The sequence below is a fragment of the Pelodiscus sinensis genome, chromosome 2 (assembly GCF_052426305.1).
Source record: "Pelodiscus sinensis isolate ZL-2025 chromosome 2, ASM5242630v1, whole genome shotgun sequence".
Taxonomy (NCBI): domain Eukaryota; kingdom Metazoa; phylum Chordata; order Testudines; family Trionychidae; genus Pelodiscus; species Pelodiscus sinensis.
Genome location: NC_143053.1, coordinates 35878729 through 35893833, shown reverse-complemented (window position 1 = coordinate 35893833; position 15105 = coordinate 35878729). Strand labels below are relative to the sequence as shown.

At 44.5% G+C, this 15105-nt stretch overlaps 1 protein-coding gene across 6 annotated transcripts in view; it reads right to left on the bottom strand.

Moving 5' to 3' along the window:
* Positions 1 to 8502, bottom strand: part of AZIN1 (antizyme inhibitor 1) — a 69760-nt gene extending 61258 nt beyond the window's left edge. For 5 of the 6 annotated variants that reach the window (XM_075919735.2, XM_075919738.2, XM_075919736.2 and 2 more), the window contains exon 1: positions 8194 to 8502. The gene's annotated coding sequence lies outside the window, so the exon portion shown is untranslated. The remainder of the gene's footprint in view (positions 1 to 8193) is intronic. The other variant, XM_075919739.2, reaches the window with a different exon arrangement.
* Positions 8503 to 15105: the final 6603 nt, after the last annotated feature.

Sequence of the window (15105 nt, the reverse complement as noted above, 5' to 3'; positions counted from 1 at the left end):
CTGCAAGCTGCATGGAAACTTTTCAAAGACACCGTAATAGAGGCCCAACTTAAATGTATACCTCACATTAATAAAAAACATAGTAAGAGATCCAAAAAAGTACCACTGTGGCTTAATCAGGTAAAAGTAGCAGTGGCAGATAAAAAGGTATTTTAAAAAGTGGAAGTTAAATCATAGTGAGAAAAATAGAGAGGACCATAAACTTAATCAAATTAAGTGTAAAGATATAATAAGGAAAGCCAAAAAGTAGTTTGAAGAACAGCTAGCCAAAAACTCAAAAAGTTAACGGTAAATTTTTTTTAAAAGTACATCAGCAGCAGGAAACCAGCTAAACCACCGCTGGGGCCCTTGTATGATCAAGATGCTAACAGTGTACTCAAGATGATCAAGTCATAATGGGAAAGCTAAATGAATTCTTCACTTTGGTCTTCACAGCTGAGGATATTGGGGAGATTCCCAAACCAATTCTTTAGGTGACAAATCTCAGAAATTGTCCCAGACTGAGGTGTCATTAGAGGAGATCTTGGAACAAATTAACAGTGACAAGTCACTGGGACCAGATGGCTTCACCCAAGAATTCTCAACTCAAATGGGAAATTGTGGCACTATTAACTGTGGTTTGTAGCCTATCCTTTAAATATTGGCACCTCATTGGCTGTCTTCCAATCATTAGTTATGGAAGCCAATTTAAAAAAGAGCTCTAGAGGTGATCCTGGCAATTACACACCGGTAAGTCAAACGTCAGCACTGGGCAAATTAGTTGAAATTATAGTACAGAATAAAATTGTGAGAAATGGATGAATATAATTTGTTGGGGAAAACCGACAGTTTCTGTAAAGGGAAATCATGCCTTACTAATCTGCTAGAGTTCTTTGAGGGGGTCAACAAACAGGTTGAGAAGGGGATCCAGTGGCTATAGTATACTTAGATTTCCAGAAAGCCTTTGACCAGGTCCCTCACCAAAGGATCTTAAGTAAAGTAAGTTGTCCTTTGGCAAGAGGGAAGGTCCTTTTGTGGACTGATAACTGGTTAAAAAGACAGGAAACAAAGGGTAGGAATAAACGGTAAGTTTTCCGACTGGAGAGAGAGACCCCCCCCAAGGGTCTGTACCGGGACCAACCCTATTCAACTTATTCATAAATGATCTAGAGAAAGGGGTAAACAGTGAGAAGACAAATTTGCAAATGATACTAAACTGCTCAAGATAGTTAAGACCAAAGCAGACGGTGAAGAGGTTCAAAAAGATCTCATCAAACTAAGTGATTGGGCAACAAAATGGCAAATTAAATTTAATGTTGATAAATGTAAAGTAATCCACATTGGAAAACAATCCCAAGTACGTACGTGTACACACACACACACACACACACACACACACACAAAATAATTGGGACTAATTTGGCTACAACTACTCAAGAGAGATCTTCGGAGTTTTGTGGGTAGTTCTCTGAAAACATCCACTGAGTGTGTGCAGCAGCAGTCAAAAAAGCAAATAGAATGTTAGGAGTCATTAAAAGGGAGAGAGACTAAGACAGAAAATATTTTATTGCCTCTATATAAAAACATGGTACGCCCATATCTTGAATACTGCGTACAGAAGTGGTTGCCTCATCTCAAAAAAGATATGACATTGGAAAAGGGCAACTAAAACGCTTAGGGGTTTGGAACAGGTCCCATATGAAGAGAGATTAAAAAGACTTGGACTTTTCATCTTAGAAAAAAAGGAGACTAAGGGGGGGATCTGATACAGGTCTATAAAATCAAGACTGGTATGGAAAAATTGAAAAACAAAAAATTATTTACTTATTCCCACAATAAAAGAACTAGCGGTCACCAAATGAAATTAATAGGCAGCAGATTTAAAACAAAAGGAATTTTTTCTTCACTCAGCACATTATCAACCTGTGGAACTCCTTGTCAGAGCATGCAGCGAAGGCTTGAACTTTAACAGGATTCAAAAAAGATCTAGATAGATTCATGGAGGTTAGGTCCATCAATGGCTACTAGCCAGGATGGGTAGGAATGGTTGTCCCTAGCCTCTGTCTCTGGCAGAGGGTGACAAAGTAGGGATCACATGAGGATTCCCCGTTGTGATCCCTCCCTCTGGGGCATCTTGTATTGGCCACTGTCGGCAGACAGGATACTGGGCTAGATTAGATGGACCTTTGGTCTGACCCAGTATGGCCGTTCTTAGGTTATGTCCAAGCTCCCCACATACAGGTGCTCTTCTAGGTGAGGGAGAGGAGAAGGCTGCTTCTGCAAAGCAGCCTCCCCTGGCTTCTCCCTCCCTCCCAGGCTGCTGCCTCTGACAGAAGCTGAGGTGGGGGAGAAGCTGAGGTTGGAGGCAGCACTTTGGAGCCAGTGCTGGGGGGGAACCAGCTTTTAAGCTGTCTCCCCCTAGCACAGGCTCCTATTCCCTTGCAAAGGGGGAGAACGAGTGTAACTGAGTATATGAGTAATCATATATTCAACTACTTTTACATCGCTAGTTGCTACTGCTATAGTGAACTAGCCACACACAACTGGCTCAACAGCCACATGTGGCTAGTGTGGTTGATACTATAGTTTTAGAAGAATGCACTGGAATTTTACTTAACATACTTATTAACATTGTAACTCTTAAAATCAGGATCTTTTTCCTATCTTGTCAGTTCTCAACTAATACATAGAAACAACCATTTCATAGAATATTAGGAACTGGAAAGAACCTCAAGAGATCAAGTTCAGTCACCGGTTCTCACAGCAGGACCAAGCACCATCTCTAGATCATCCTTGATAGGTGTCTAACCTGCTCTTAAGTATCTCCAGTGATGGAGTCCCCACAACCTCACTAGGCAATTTATTCCAGTGTTTAACCACCCTGACAGTTAGGAACTTTTTCCTAATGTCCAACTTAAACCTCCCTTGCTGCAGTTTAAACCTGTTGCTGCTTTTCCTATCAGAGGCTAATTAGAACAGTTCCTTCCCTCCCCCCCCCCCCACCGTAACACCCTTTTAGATGCCAGAAAACCACTCTTTTCCAGACTAAACAAACCCAATTCTTTCAGTCTTCCCTCATAGGCAATCTTTGCTAGACCTTTAATAATGTTTGTTGCTTTTCTCTGGACCCTCTCCAATTTCTCCACATCTTTCTTAAACTGATGTATCCTGAACGGGACACAATACTCCAATTGAGGCCTAATCAGCACAGAGTAGAGCCAAAGGAGGACTTCTCATATCTTGTTCACAACACTCCTGTTAATGCATCCCCGAATCATGTTTGCTTTTTTTGCAACAGTATCACAAAGTTGACACATTTAGCTTGTGGTCCACTATGACCCTGATATCCCCTTCTGCAGTACTCCTTCCTAGACAGTCACTTCCTATTCTGTATGTGTGAAATGGATTTTCCTTCCTAAGTGGAGCACTTTGCATTTGTCCTTATTTAACTTCACCCTATTTACCTCAGACGATTTCTCCAGTTTGTCCAGGTCATTTTAAGTTCTGACCCTATCCTCCAAAGCACTTGCAACCTCTCCCAGCTTGGTATCATCTGTAAACTTAATAATCCTACTCTCTATGACATCATTTAAATCATTGCTGAAGATATTGAACAGAAGCGGTCCCAAAACAGACCACTGCAGAACCCCACTTGTTATGCCCTTCTAACACCAAGGGGGTTGCCCTGGTCTCAATCTGAATGTAAAAAACACATCTCCCTATGGGACTGGATGCCAGCCAGTGACATGTTTCTAATGAAAGAAGTGGAATGCCATTCATTTGCACATTTCCAAACTTATCAGAGTAACACTTGGGTATTTTTAGATCTATTAAAGCACCTCATTCAAAAGTGCTCATGCCAAGGGATGAACTAGTCTTCCTCAAGAGCATTCTGACTAGCCATGTATATACTATGGATAAACTCATCCCCAATCTTCTCCACAGGTATCAAACAGGTCAACTTCAGCAACCTACTCACTTCTCATGCAGGAGTATTTAACTTACCAAATAATCATAAAGGATAGCATAGTATGAATGAAGTCTGACTTTTTACCTTTTTAGAATAAAATTTTCAGAAGTTTAACGAAAAATGTTCAGTTTTCCAAATCTAAGTAGGGTAACTGCTAAAATGTTAAGTCATGTCCAGACTGAAATGTTTAGTTTTTCCCTATTTTGGCAGTTTCAAAGGTGGCAATTTTTTTTCTTTACCAAAGGAGCAAGTTTTCAGCTGAGGAAAGTTATAAAAATAAATGCCTAGTACTTCTACTTTGCCTTACAGCATTTGTAAAATCATCCATGGTCCATACCATCTTACAAACAGGAAAAACTCAGGTATTGTACTAAAATATCTGGAGCCCAAACTCCTACAAATCCAGAATTGTACGATTCACAAGTTTACCCTAATTGGCACAATGAGCAGAGGCATCAAGAAGTACCTGAGTCATGGAAACTGACCTATCCCTGTTGTCCCTTCAAGATCAATGTTGAGGCAATATGGTAGGACAGTATGTGCAGGAAGCTTGCCCTCCTTGCTGCCCTGCAGATTAGGATGCTTTCTGGTGGTAGCGCTCTTTCAGCAGCGCTAGATCAAAAATTATTTTAGATTACTTACTTTTCAATGGAAGCTTATTAAATTATTTTCATTAAGTTTTCATGTGACTAAATATCCTAATTTTCTTCTATGGAAGAATGGTACAGTTTATTAAACAATATTCAGATCAATATTAAGCCCACTAAAGAAAATACTTGAGATTCAAATCTAGCCAAGGCACACAATCACTTATTAATTTTACAGCACAGGCTGGGGAAACCCGAGGTCCAGCTCACTGTAGGTAATGGATGTTCGAGTGTATACCACTAATCATTTAACCAATAAGCTGATGCTTATTGGTTAATGGTGTCTGTTACACACAGCCTCCCAGGGAGGCGATATCGCTACAGCAGGGCAGTAAAGCCACCTTCTGGGGAGAGGAGCCGACTTCTGCGGAGGCATCACTGGGGAGTATATACTACAGAGTCCACAGTGTATGTAACCAGTGAGGTTTTTTGCGGTTATCCAAATAAACAATTTTAACATCCCTACTGTAGATCAGTTTATATAATGTACAAGTTTCTCTAATACAGAAGAATTCCCCCAAGGAGAAACATTTACATTACTACATTGCTATCAAATCCTGTGCTAGCTTCAGACCTAGCTACAACCCCTTCCTATCCACGTGCTTGAAGTTCAGTGCTGCCCCTCTGCCTGCCTCCCTGAGAATGCCTGCTGGAGCTGCCTCCCTGAGAGCGCCTGCTGGAGCTGCTTTGCAGAGAATTGCTGTTCAGTGCATATGAGGCAGAGCAGGGAGGGGGCTTCAACTCTTGCACTCACTGCAGTCTGAGACACATGGGGTGGGGGATGCAGTGTCACAAGCAGCCAAGACGGCAGCAGCATTGTTCGCATGGTGACAGGAAGGAGAGAACTAGACTGGACCAGTCCAGACTGGAACAAACCCCTCCCTCCCCTTCCACCACCATTATTCACCACAAAAACCGGCTGAAATGCTGTTGTCTTTCACATTCACCAAGGAAAGAACAGCAAGCAAGTGCATTATCTCTACAGTTGCCAACCCTCACAAACGGGGGAAAGGAGAGAAGAATTGGGGCAACACTTGAGCTCACTCATGTATAAGCATGCAGTGCAAAACAACAACTCCAAGCTGAGTTGGAGCCCAGAGAAAGGAAAGCCAGAGCTAATCCATTTCATAATTGTTATACAGCCGCTTACCACCAGCTAGGGACACAATGCAGCTGTAATCTACTGAGGCTACCCTAAACAAGCCACGCTCTGCCACCAGAGACTGCTGCAGACAGAGTCTGAATTGCAGCAAGTAATCACTGTAATAGTACTTTTGCTCCTGTGTACTTTTTGGTTACACTGGAAGTTGTTCAACAGAAGATGCAGATTAAACAAGACTCAAAGAAGTTTTACTTGTTTTCCCACTCACACCAACAATCTGAATCCACCCTTATTCCCTCATATAAATGTGCACACACACTTGGAAACACAGTCCTCACCATGTTGTCTTGGTGTATAAAAAGCCCTGAAGTTTCCTCACCAACTCCCTCCACCCTTTGTATCTTCACCCCCCTCCCTCAAACATGTATCTGGTTCTGGTCTGCTTACATCCCCTTCCAATGAAGCAGGTGGTGGGACCAGGATACCAACACACCCAGCTGACACCACTCACAGAACATACAGACAGCCAGAGCCTCTTTATACACAATTCTGCCAACAGCTGAGCAGTGACTCAATCCACCTTCACACACTTTCCATGGGACACTACTGAGAGACTTAAGGGGCTCCACAGTCAAACCAGTACAATTCTGGCTTCACGAGGCAGCACCAATGTTACTGTTAGTCTAAGATGGGCAGAGAGAAAGGGAGAATGTGTGTGTCCTTAAGGCAAGAAGGGAAGGAGAGACTGTGTCGGAGGTTGATTGCTAAGCAGGATAGAGGGGGTACAGAAAAAGCATTTCTTACCCATTGGCACATTAACTTGTAAGTTGATGTTCCCACGTGTTCCAAAGATAATAAGACCCCCAAGAGAGGGCTGGAGTAGGCCACCTGTCCAGTATCTTGAACCCTTATTCCTCTCACTGCTGCCACACGACCTTCACACTTCCCCCCCATCCCCAAAGGTAGTAACAAAGATATGGTATAAAGATCTCACTATTAACGGCCAGCACCCACAACACGGCTCAAATGATGAGGATAGGAGAAGAGATCTGTGACTCCACAACAGAACCCGGATGGATAGTGAGGCACACAGCTTCACAACATGGCCTCTGAGAAGTGAGAGGAGACGTCTCTGCCATGCTACAAACACTCTTCTGCTCTTTTCCTGTCTAGCTCAGGCCTTCTTTACTAACCAACACTTACAGTTAAGAACCTATTTCCCTATGTCTCCAAAATGGCATTCTGAGACTCAGTTTATTGAAGATAAAGAATCATTGAGGACCCACACGGGAAGGCACAAGACTACCGAGTCAAGGCAGCTGTGACAAGGGGAACTCATGGTGAAAACTACTACAAGGACTTTCAGGAGGACAGAGGAATCTGCTTTCACTGTTATTAACTAGCTAGGTCAGAAGAGTCCCCTCTCTCCCACCTCCCAAAAAAAGGGTATTCAGCAATGTAGAAGCAGCTGGAAAAGGAGTCTGCCATCACTAACTGACCCACTTCTGAGAGACACCACACAGACATCAACCCCCTCCACAGGAATCCGCCATGTTAGAGCAGCTGCTAAACCCCCATACAGAGTCACATTTGGGTACGGGGTTAGTCTCCTCTCGTGCCCCCCCCAAAACGGGCACATTAGCCACTACACAGAAGCCCTCAGACCGCTCTCACACACAAGTGTCCGCCATATTCGAGGAGCAGCTACGCCCCCCCCCCCCCCCCGCCACACACACTATTCCCTCGCTACATGTGCGATGGCACCTCACTTCTGCCTCGCTCAGCGGGAACTAGCCAGCCCCGCGCTCAGCGGTAGAGATCCGCAGCAGTGCGTACTTGGGGGGGGGGGGGGGGAAGGGAGGGGACAGATCCGAGTCTGTGACTCATTCCCTTCTCCGCTACTGCTGCTGGGAAGGGGGTGCTGCCCGCGGCTCCCTTGCCCCCGGACCTGCAGCTCAAGCCCCCACAGTAACTCATTGACGGGTGGGGACGGGGAGGCCGCAGGTCTGTGGATCCCTCCTAAGAATGAAGCGGTGCTTCGATTCCCCCCTCCCCATACGGGGAAGGGACGGACACCCTCCGCTGTTTCTGCGGAGCTGGAGCCTGCGAAGCGCTAGGGAAACCCCCCTCCACCTCCCTGGAGGTCTGGGACGAAAGCCCGCAGAATCCGACTGTCCCCATTCTCTCCTCCCCCCCCCCCCAAGCACCAGGCCTTGGGAAGGCGTCTGCTTCCCTGCCTTGCGGGCGTAGGGGGCTCTGCTTTGCCTTGCCTCAGCGGCTTGGGCCCTCTGTCCACACGCCTTGGCTTCTCCCCGCGGCCTATTAAAAGAGGGACGCGCCAGCGGTTAGGGTGCCTCCCCCACCGGTCCCTGCCCCGCAATGCGCAGTGCGGGGAGGCAGAGGGTCGTCCTGCACAAGGCCGTGCCCCCCACCCACGCCCAATGCCCGGGGGTGGGGGGGGTCTCCCTCCGCCCTGCCCCAGCCCAGGTACTCACGTGGGACAACGGCCCGAAAGATTTGGTAAATCGTCTTCGCTTTTTAGGCGGAATTTTTAAAGAGGGATGTGGGAACCTACAGCAGAAATACAGGCGGCGGCAGCGGCGCCCTCCAGGGCCATAGGCTGCGGGGGCGGCCGGCAGGGGGAGCGCAGTGCAGCGCTGGGACGGCGGGGTACGGGCGCGGAGAGACAGGCAGGCCGGGCGCGCGAGGGAAGAGCCGGGCACAGCGGGGCGGCGGCGGCCAGCCAGACAAGGACACGCGCAACAACACCGAGCGGGCAGGAAAGAAGAGGAGGAGGCGCCGCAGCCCGGCACTTATAGGGGGAGCGGGCGGGGCGACGCCAAGCGTCACAAGCATGAGGGAGAGGGCGGCGCCTGCGGCGGGCCAAGCCAATAACCCGCGGCCTTCCGCCTCTGCTAAGCAGGACGCCGCGCGTGGCTGGGCCTGGGGCGCATGCGCCGGTAGAGCGAGGCGAGCCGGTCCCTGCCCTTTGCCCCACGGCTGCCAGGCGGGCTTCCCTTTGCTCCGCGCTGGGCGAGCCGGGCCGGCGGGTGGGAATCGTGACGCAATCCGGGCCTGGCAGCTTGGCGCACAGGGGCCTGCAGGAGTTACGTGAGCCGGGGCCGCGGGCGGGCGGGCAGCAGGGGAAGCCCTTGCGCGACGCGGAGCTCAGGTGCGGGGCAGCGTGATACGGGAGGGGCCGTTAGAGGAAGCCCGGGACCAGCAAGCCAGTGTCTATTTGGGGCCTCTAGTGCTTCAGCCACTGCCGGGCTGGCACCCATGACTCCCGCGGTACAGAACGGCTGGCTACCGCCATCCCCATCCTGTGAGGGGCGAAAGGTCCTGTGTCCTCAGCTAGCCAGGGGGCCAAGGAGAAGGGCACCGCTGAGCACTGCGTCTTCCCTGTTATGCCCATGGCCGCTCTATAAGGGGATCCAGGGTAAGGAAACAATTTATGCTTCCCACCGTCCAATCCACTTGAGCAAAGGCTCAGAAAAGGGAAGAAACAACTAAAGCATGAAGTCTGATTGTTACTCACACAGCATAGACTGGTACCTGAAAATAAAGACTACTTCATGAAAAATGTCAGGCAAAAGTTATTATTAAAGTACACCAGGCTGCAATGTTTCTGTTTATGGAACAAAAACATACAGAGTGCAAAATTATTAATTTGTGCCAAAGGGTGTGATCATTGGCATAGTTATTGGTTAAAGACTTATTTTATCTGATGCAGTGCTTTATGGTAGTTCCTTATTGAAAATAAGTCATGGACCATTAGGCATCAAATAAAGAGCATCCCTCAAAATACAGAACAAGTGAGCAGACATACATCATTTTCTCACAGCAGCTTGGAGGAACCCTGCTTTTGATTGGAGGCCCACAAAAATAAATGCCCATTTGGAAGCAGATGTCATGGCAGAAACCAGGCCTTTAAAGTCCATCAGCAGCCTCACTCAGTGAGTTAATAACAGCCTATTAACTGACTGACTTGTTAGCATTAATAGGCTGTTATTAACATTCACTGAAGAAGGCTTTAATCATCTTCATATTCCTGACAAACTGAGGTTATGTATTTTTCATGCCCTCGGGACTACTGCATAAGAAAATACATGAACTAAAACCAGTATTTTTGTATCTGGGCCCCAAAATTTAAAATGCCTGTGGTGCTACAATCTTGTTCACTTATTTCTAATTTTCCACACAGACAGGCTACAACCTGCTACTGTGAGTTCCTTCCTCAGGATATACAAGCAGCACTAAAAAAGGGAAAAAAAATCTTGTGGGAGAGATGGGTGGAAGAAACCAAGGAGGTACTGCATTTTGAAAGTCCTGGGGGAAATCACAGCAGAATTCCATTTTTGAGAGCTTGTATGAAAAGCAAATAAAATACACACTTATTACCTCTGAAATCAACTGGTGAAAAAAGATGAGAAGCAGAGCAGTTGAAAGTCTCTGCATAAAGATAAGAGGACAAAATGGGGTGACATCATGGTAAGGATCTACCACAAACCTCCAAAATAGGAAGAGCAGGTGAATGAGTCATATTTTAGAATAACAGAAATAGCCCAAACACAAGACTAGTACTAGTGAAGGACTTTAACTACCCAGGCACGTGTTGGAAAACGAATATGGCAAAATGCAAAATTTCTAGTAAGTTCTTGGAATGTATTGGGGACAACTGTTTCAGAAAGATTAGATTTTAGGAAAAATTTTCTAAATATGAAGGTAGTTAATCTGGATTAGGCTTCCAAGGAAGATTGTGAAAACCCCATAATTGGAAGTTTTTAAGGACAGGTGGAGGGAGGAAGCAGCTGCTGTTCCCTCTTGCCTCTCTATCTGGGGGAACAGTGGCACAGGGAAGCATTTGCCTGCAGGCTTTTTCCCCTCCACTCCCATCAGCCAGGAATTGTGGCCAATGCAAGCAGTGATGCCTGCAAATGAAAGGTGGTGCAGAGCCATCTGTGTCCTCCACTGGGAGCTGCACCAGGTAAGTGCCCCAATCCTCTGTCCCTTCCTGCACTTCCTCCCACTCCTGCACTCTTCCTCCTGTGTAGTTCCTACACCCTCACCTGCTCCTGCAGATTACCTTCTGCCCAGATCCTGCACCCGAACCTATTCCTACCTCCTGCCCAGTTTTTGCACCCCCACCCTCAGCCTGCTCCTGAACCTTCCCACCCAGACCCCACACCCACCTTCCTTCCTGTCCAGACCCTGCTTCTCCTTCTGCATCCAACTTTCCACCCACACACCACACCCCTAACCCCATCCCATTCCTGTACCCTACCTCTCACCCACACCCTATTCCCCAGAAGTCTTCTTGCACAGTGAGCCTCTCAATTTTGGCCCCACCCCAGAGCCTAGGGGCCCCCACAAAAATCTATGAGCTCCAGGCCCTCAGAAGAGTTAATCTGGCCCTGGGGAGAATCCTCAAGCCTTGGGTGCCTCCCTCCTGCAGGGCTGAGCTATGAGGGGAACTGTGGTGCCCCAAATTACGTGAGTGTCTCTTTTTCTGCTTCTCAGTTAGGAGCCAGGTCAGTGAAGGTTTTCTTTCTCTTTTTTGCTTCTCACTTTTGTGGCCCCCAACTGATTTTTCTGCGGATCAGTGCCACCAACCCAAAAAAGGTTCCCTACTGCTGTTTTAGGATTTCTGTAATCAACCACTAAGCTGCTTGCTGCTGAATCACACAGGCATAAAATTAGACCAGGTCAGAAATGACCTAAAGCCATTAACTATCTGATGGATTTTCAGTGGCCTATCAGAAAATAATTCTAGCTTCTAATAGGGGAGTAACACAAATCATCAAAATCAAGAACATCAGTCAACAGGCTAGGAATTAATTAGCTGCTGTGGAATTTATTCTTTCCCGCTACAAGTAAGACTCCCCAGCTCAGAGAAGAGACAATGTTTTGGTGATGTGCAGAGCACCTTTTATGACTAACCTAAGGAGTCAGTTTCTAAATCAGCGAACTAAGCTCCATGAATAAACTCTTAAATTTCCTGTTTAAAAAAACACCAAAATTAGATTATTTCACTCATATATAACAGTTAAACCAGGACTCCTAACAAACATTTTTAAAAATAGACAGGACATGCAAATTATTTACTGTTATTAGTGTTTACTAAAAAATAACAGTTTTTATTACAAAGTATCATGGTAACATTAACACTCTTTTCACAAATATTCAGTTATGGTTATTTTATTTTTGCTACATAGCCCAGATTTTCTTTAATAGCTCTGTAGTTTTTCTGTAGGAAGTCCACTTAGAATTTCGTCCTGTGACTACTTGGGACTAGTTTCAGGCATTGATTAAAAGTATTTTCAATCTGCTTTGCTGCCTCGTAATACTCATCTGTTACCTTCCGACCCATCTCCAACCCACATAGAGACACATACTATGTTGTATGTTCTAAACTAAGATTACACCTATGGAATCTTCCAGAAAAAAAACTTGAAAAACAGCAGATAGTCCTGTAGGTTTCACTTGAGCTTCCTCCAGCTGAGAGGGCATTAATATGGCATCAAGCTAATTAGTTCATCTTAAAAGAGGAAGTTTTCTTACTGAATCTTGAAGGAGTATTTTATTTCTTCTTGATTTTCCACCTTTGATAGGCAGCAATGGTTTCACTCTTGTGATTGAAAGGTGAGAGATAGAAAAGGATAAAGAAAGTGCTCTCTCTTATGATTCCACTTCAATATATGTTTAGATGTCAATGAAGATGCATCTGCATTTTGTTTAATAACAGCATTGCTTCACATGATCTTGAGAGAATCACAAATCAAGGCTGAGGTCTGTTCCCATTATATAACCTTTGTGCATTTTCTAACAAATTTTCACAAATAAAACAGGAAAATTATGATAGGCCAGTAGCTAGTCCTGATAGTAATATTTGCTTGAGTTAAGTGCACATATAAGGGTTTGCAGAACTGGGACCCATGTCACGTATACAAGATAATAGATAATTGTGAAAATTCTGTAGGTTTGCATTTTACTGAGCTAACTGTATAATTATTGATTAGGATATTAGAGCCAGCTGAATTGCATGTCAAATCAAAGCCTGATCTTGCAAGGTGCTGATGACAATTTTCAAACCCATATTTTCTAAGCCCATATTGATGCATGTAATTGGCCTTATTTTGAAAAGTGCTGAGTGCCTGCATAGGTCACTTATTTTTAGGTGCCTATAAATAGACTTTGGTGCCTAACTTTAGGCACCTATACTTCACAATTTTGGCCAGTGCCTCTTCAAGGAGGTAAGTACCTTCCACTTCAGTGTACTCAGAATTTTCCAGGGTCAGGCCCTTAGTTCCAGGATCTATAGTTCATGTCTTCTTTTCGTTTGTGCTAGTGGTCCTCTGAGATGATTATCAAAGAAAATTCTTACTACTTTATGAGTTCAAAGAGCCTCCAAACAGATCTTGATTAGTAACTTTAGTTCCAGTTTTATCCAAGATTGCATGAAGCAACACCGTTGATCAAATAAGAAAAGTAAGAGGAAATGAAACAATAAATATAAATGTCACAAACTAAAAATACTATGTTAAGATATAAACAAGCTAAACAGAATGAGACAATTAGGTTAGCATAGAGAAAAGAACATGTTCTAAGGTATCCCATAATAAAAAAGAATAAATTTAAAATAAAAAACTGCAGGTTCCGCTGTTACCATGTCTCACTATCAGCAGTCACTGATGTCAAAGGCTCCTGTTCAATTTGTATTAGGATGGCTACTAGACAGATGTGGGCTGTGGTGTTTTCAGTATACTCCTTTTCATCAGGCCCAGCCAAAATGGCTGATGACCACAATTTGAGTGAGCTTGGGGGCACAGATAAGAGAAATGGGGCTGAGTGATACTTGTTTGTTGAGAGAAGATCCTCTTCTTTTTCTATGCCATTGTAAGCAGTAAGATAGTGTGCCTTCGCAGAGCTCCAGAATGTACTGAGAAGTACACCCAGCACACATACCACATCCATAAAACAATATGATCTGTTAGCTAGGGGACACACCCACTTTCTCAATCAGCCAAAGTGTATGTCAGCAGCAAGCACTAGCTAAGGTGCAGTGTATTCTTACTCAAGGAACAATAAACAGTGCCAATAAGAGTGTTGTAAAAGTTCCACCCATACATGCTGCCCTGCAATTGCAAGATGGCCTGTTATCATGCAAGACACATAGCCAGCTTCATTCAGCTACTATCAGCCTTGTACGACTGCCTAAGCTAAATGTAGACAAGCTATAAGCTACCTAGGTCACTTACGTGTTTTGGGAAATTTCACCCTCCAATCTAACAGCCTCTGCTCTTTTCCCATTTCATCCTCATGCTACCTGTACAAAGTTGCCAGCATCTCTCCTTTTTATATCCAGTTTCTCTATGCATGCTTTTTTTCTTCCTTTTTATATTTTTAAATTATTTCCCACTCCTCAGAAAGTTACATGCTACTCATGGGCTAGAGAGGGGAGAAGGGATGTATGGGACTGGGTATATTTTCATGTAGCTGAACTGAGTGTCAGAGGGGAAGAGAAAAGTGCTTTCTGAATCTGCTATCCTGTATAGAATCTGATACCATGTCCATCTTCATCTATAGTACCACTAAAGCAGATAGCTCTCTGTTAGAGTGAGTCTGGTGTCATCCAGTCTGTCCCACTGCATTCTTTCTCCTTTGCCCTTGATCTCCTACCCTGTACCTCTGATTAGACACATTGCTTTGGTCTCTAGCTCCACTGAATCAGCAGGAGTGTTACCATTTGCTCAAGTGGGAGCAATGTCAGGACTGTGCGTGAAGACTTCAAAGTGTAACAGATTTTTCTGTGGAAAGTGTTCAGTATTCTTAGGAAAACCCTATACTTATAAATGGCATGTAATCGTTCCTAGATTACATCAGTTTCTGAGATTTCACCATGTGTCACAGAATGTTTTATTCATCAGCTTTAGTGACTTCTATTGAATTTTCATTATTTTTTTATAAAAAATACCACATTGGGTTAGACATGGCCATGGGTAAATGAAACATGATTAGTTCTACTATTTACTTGTATGACATGCTAAGTTATTTCCCACAACAGGGCCATTCATCGTACAAAGCTAGCAGTTATTTTCCATCTTTTAACTATCTCGTGTTTTAATACAAGATAAATGTATAATTGTTTCAAGTTGGGTTACAAAGTTTGTATTTTGTGGTAGATTTTGTTCAACTAAACCTAAAATATCCGTATCAAATTAATCAGTTGTCCAAGTACTCCCATGCACAAGCAAGCTTAAAAATGTAAGACCTTTACATTTTTTATGACAATAAAGATGCGTTAGAAATCTTTATTAATCTGGTTCTTAGTGATGATCTAGATTTACAGTCAATTCATTTATAAACTTACACTTTTAAAAACGATGAGGCACTGATGTCAGGCATTT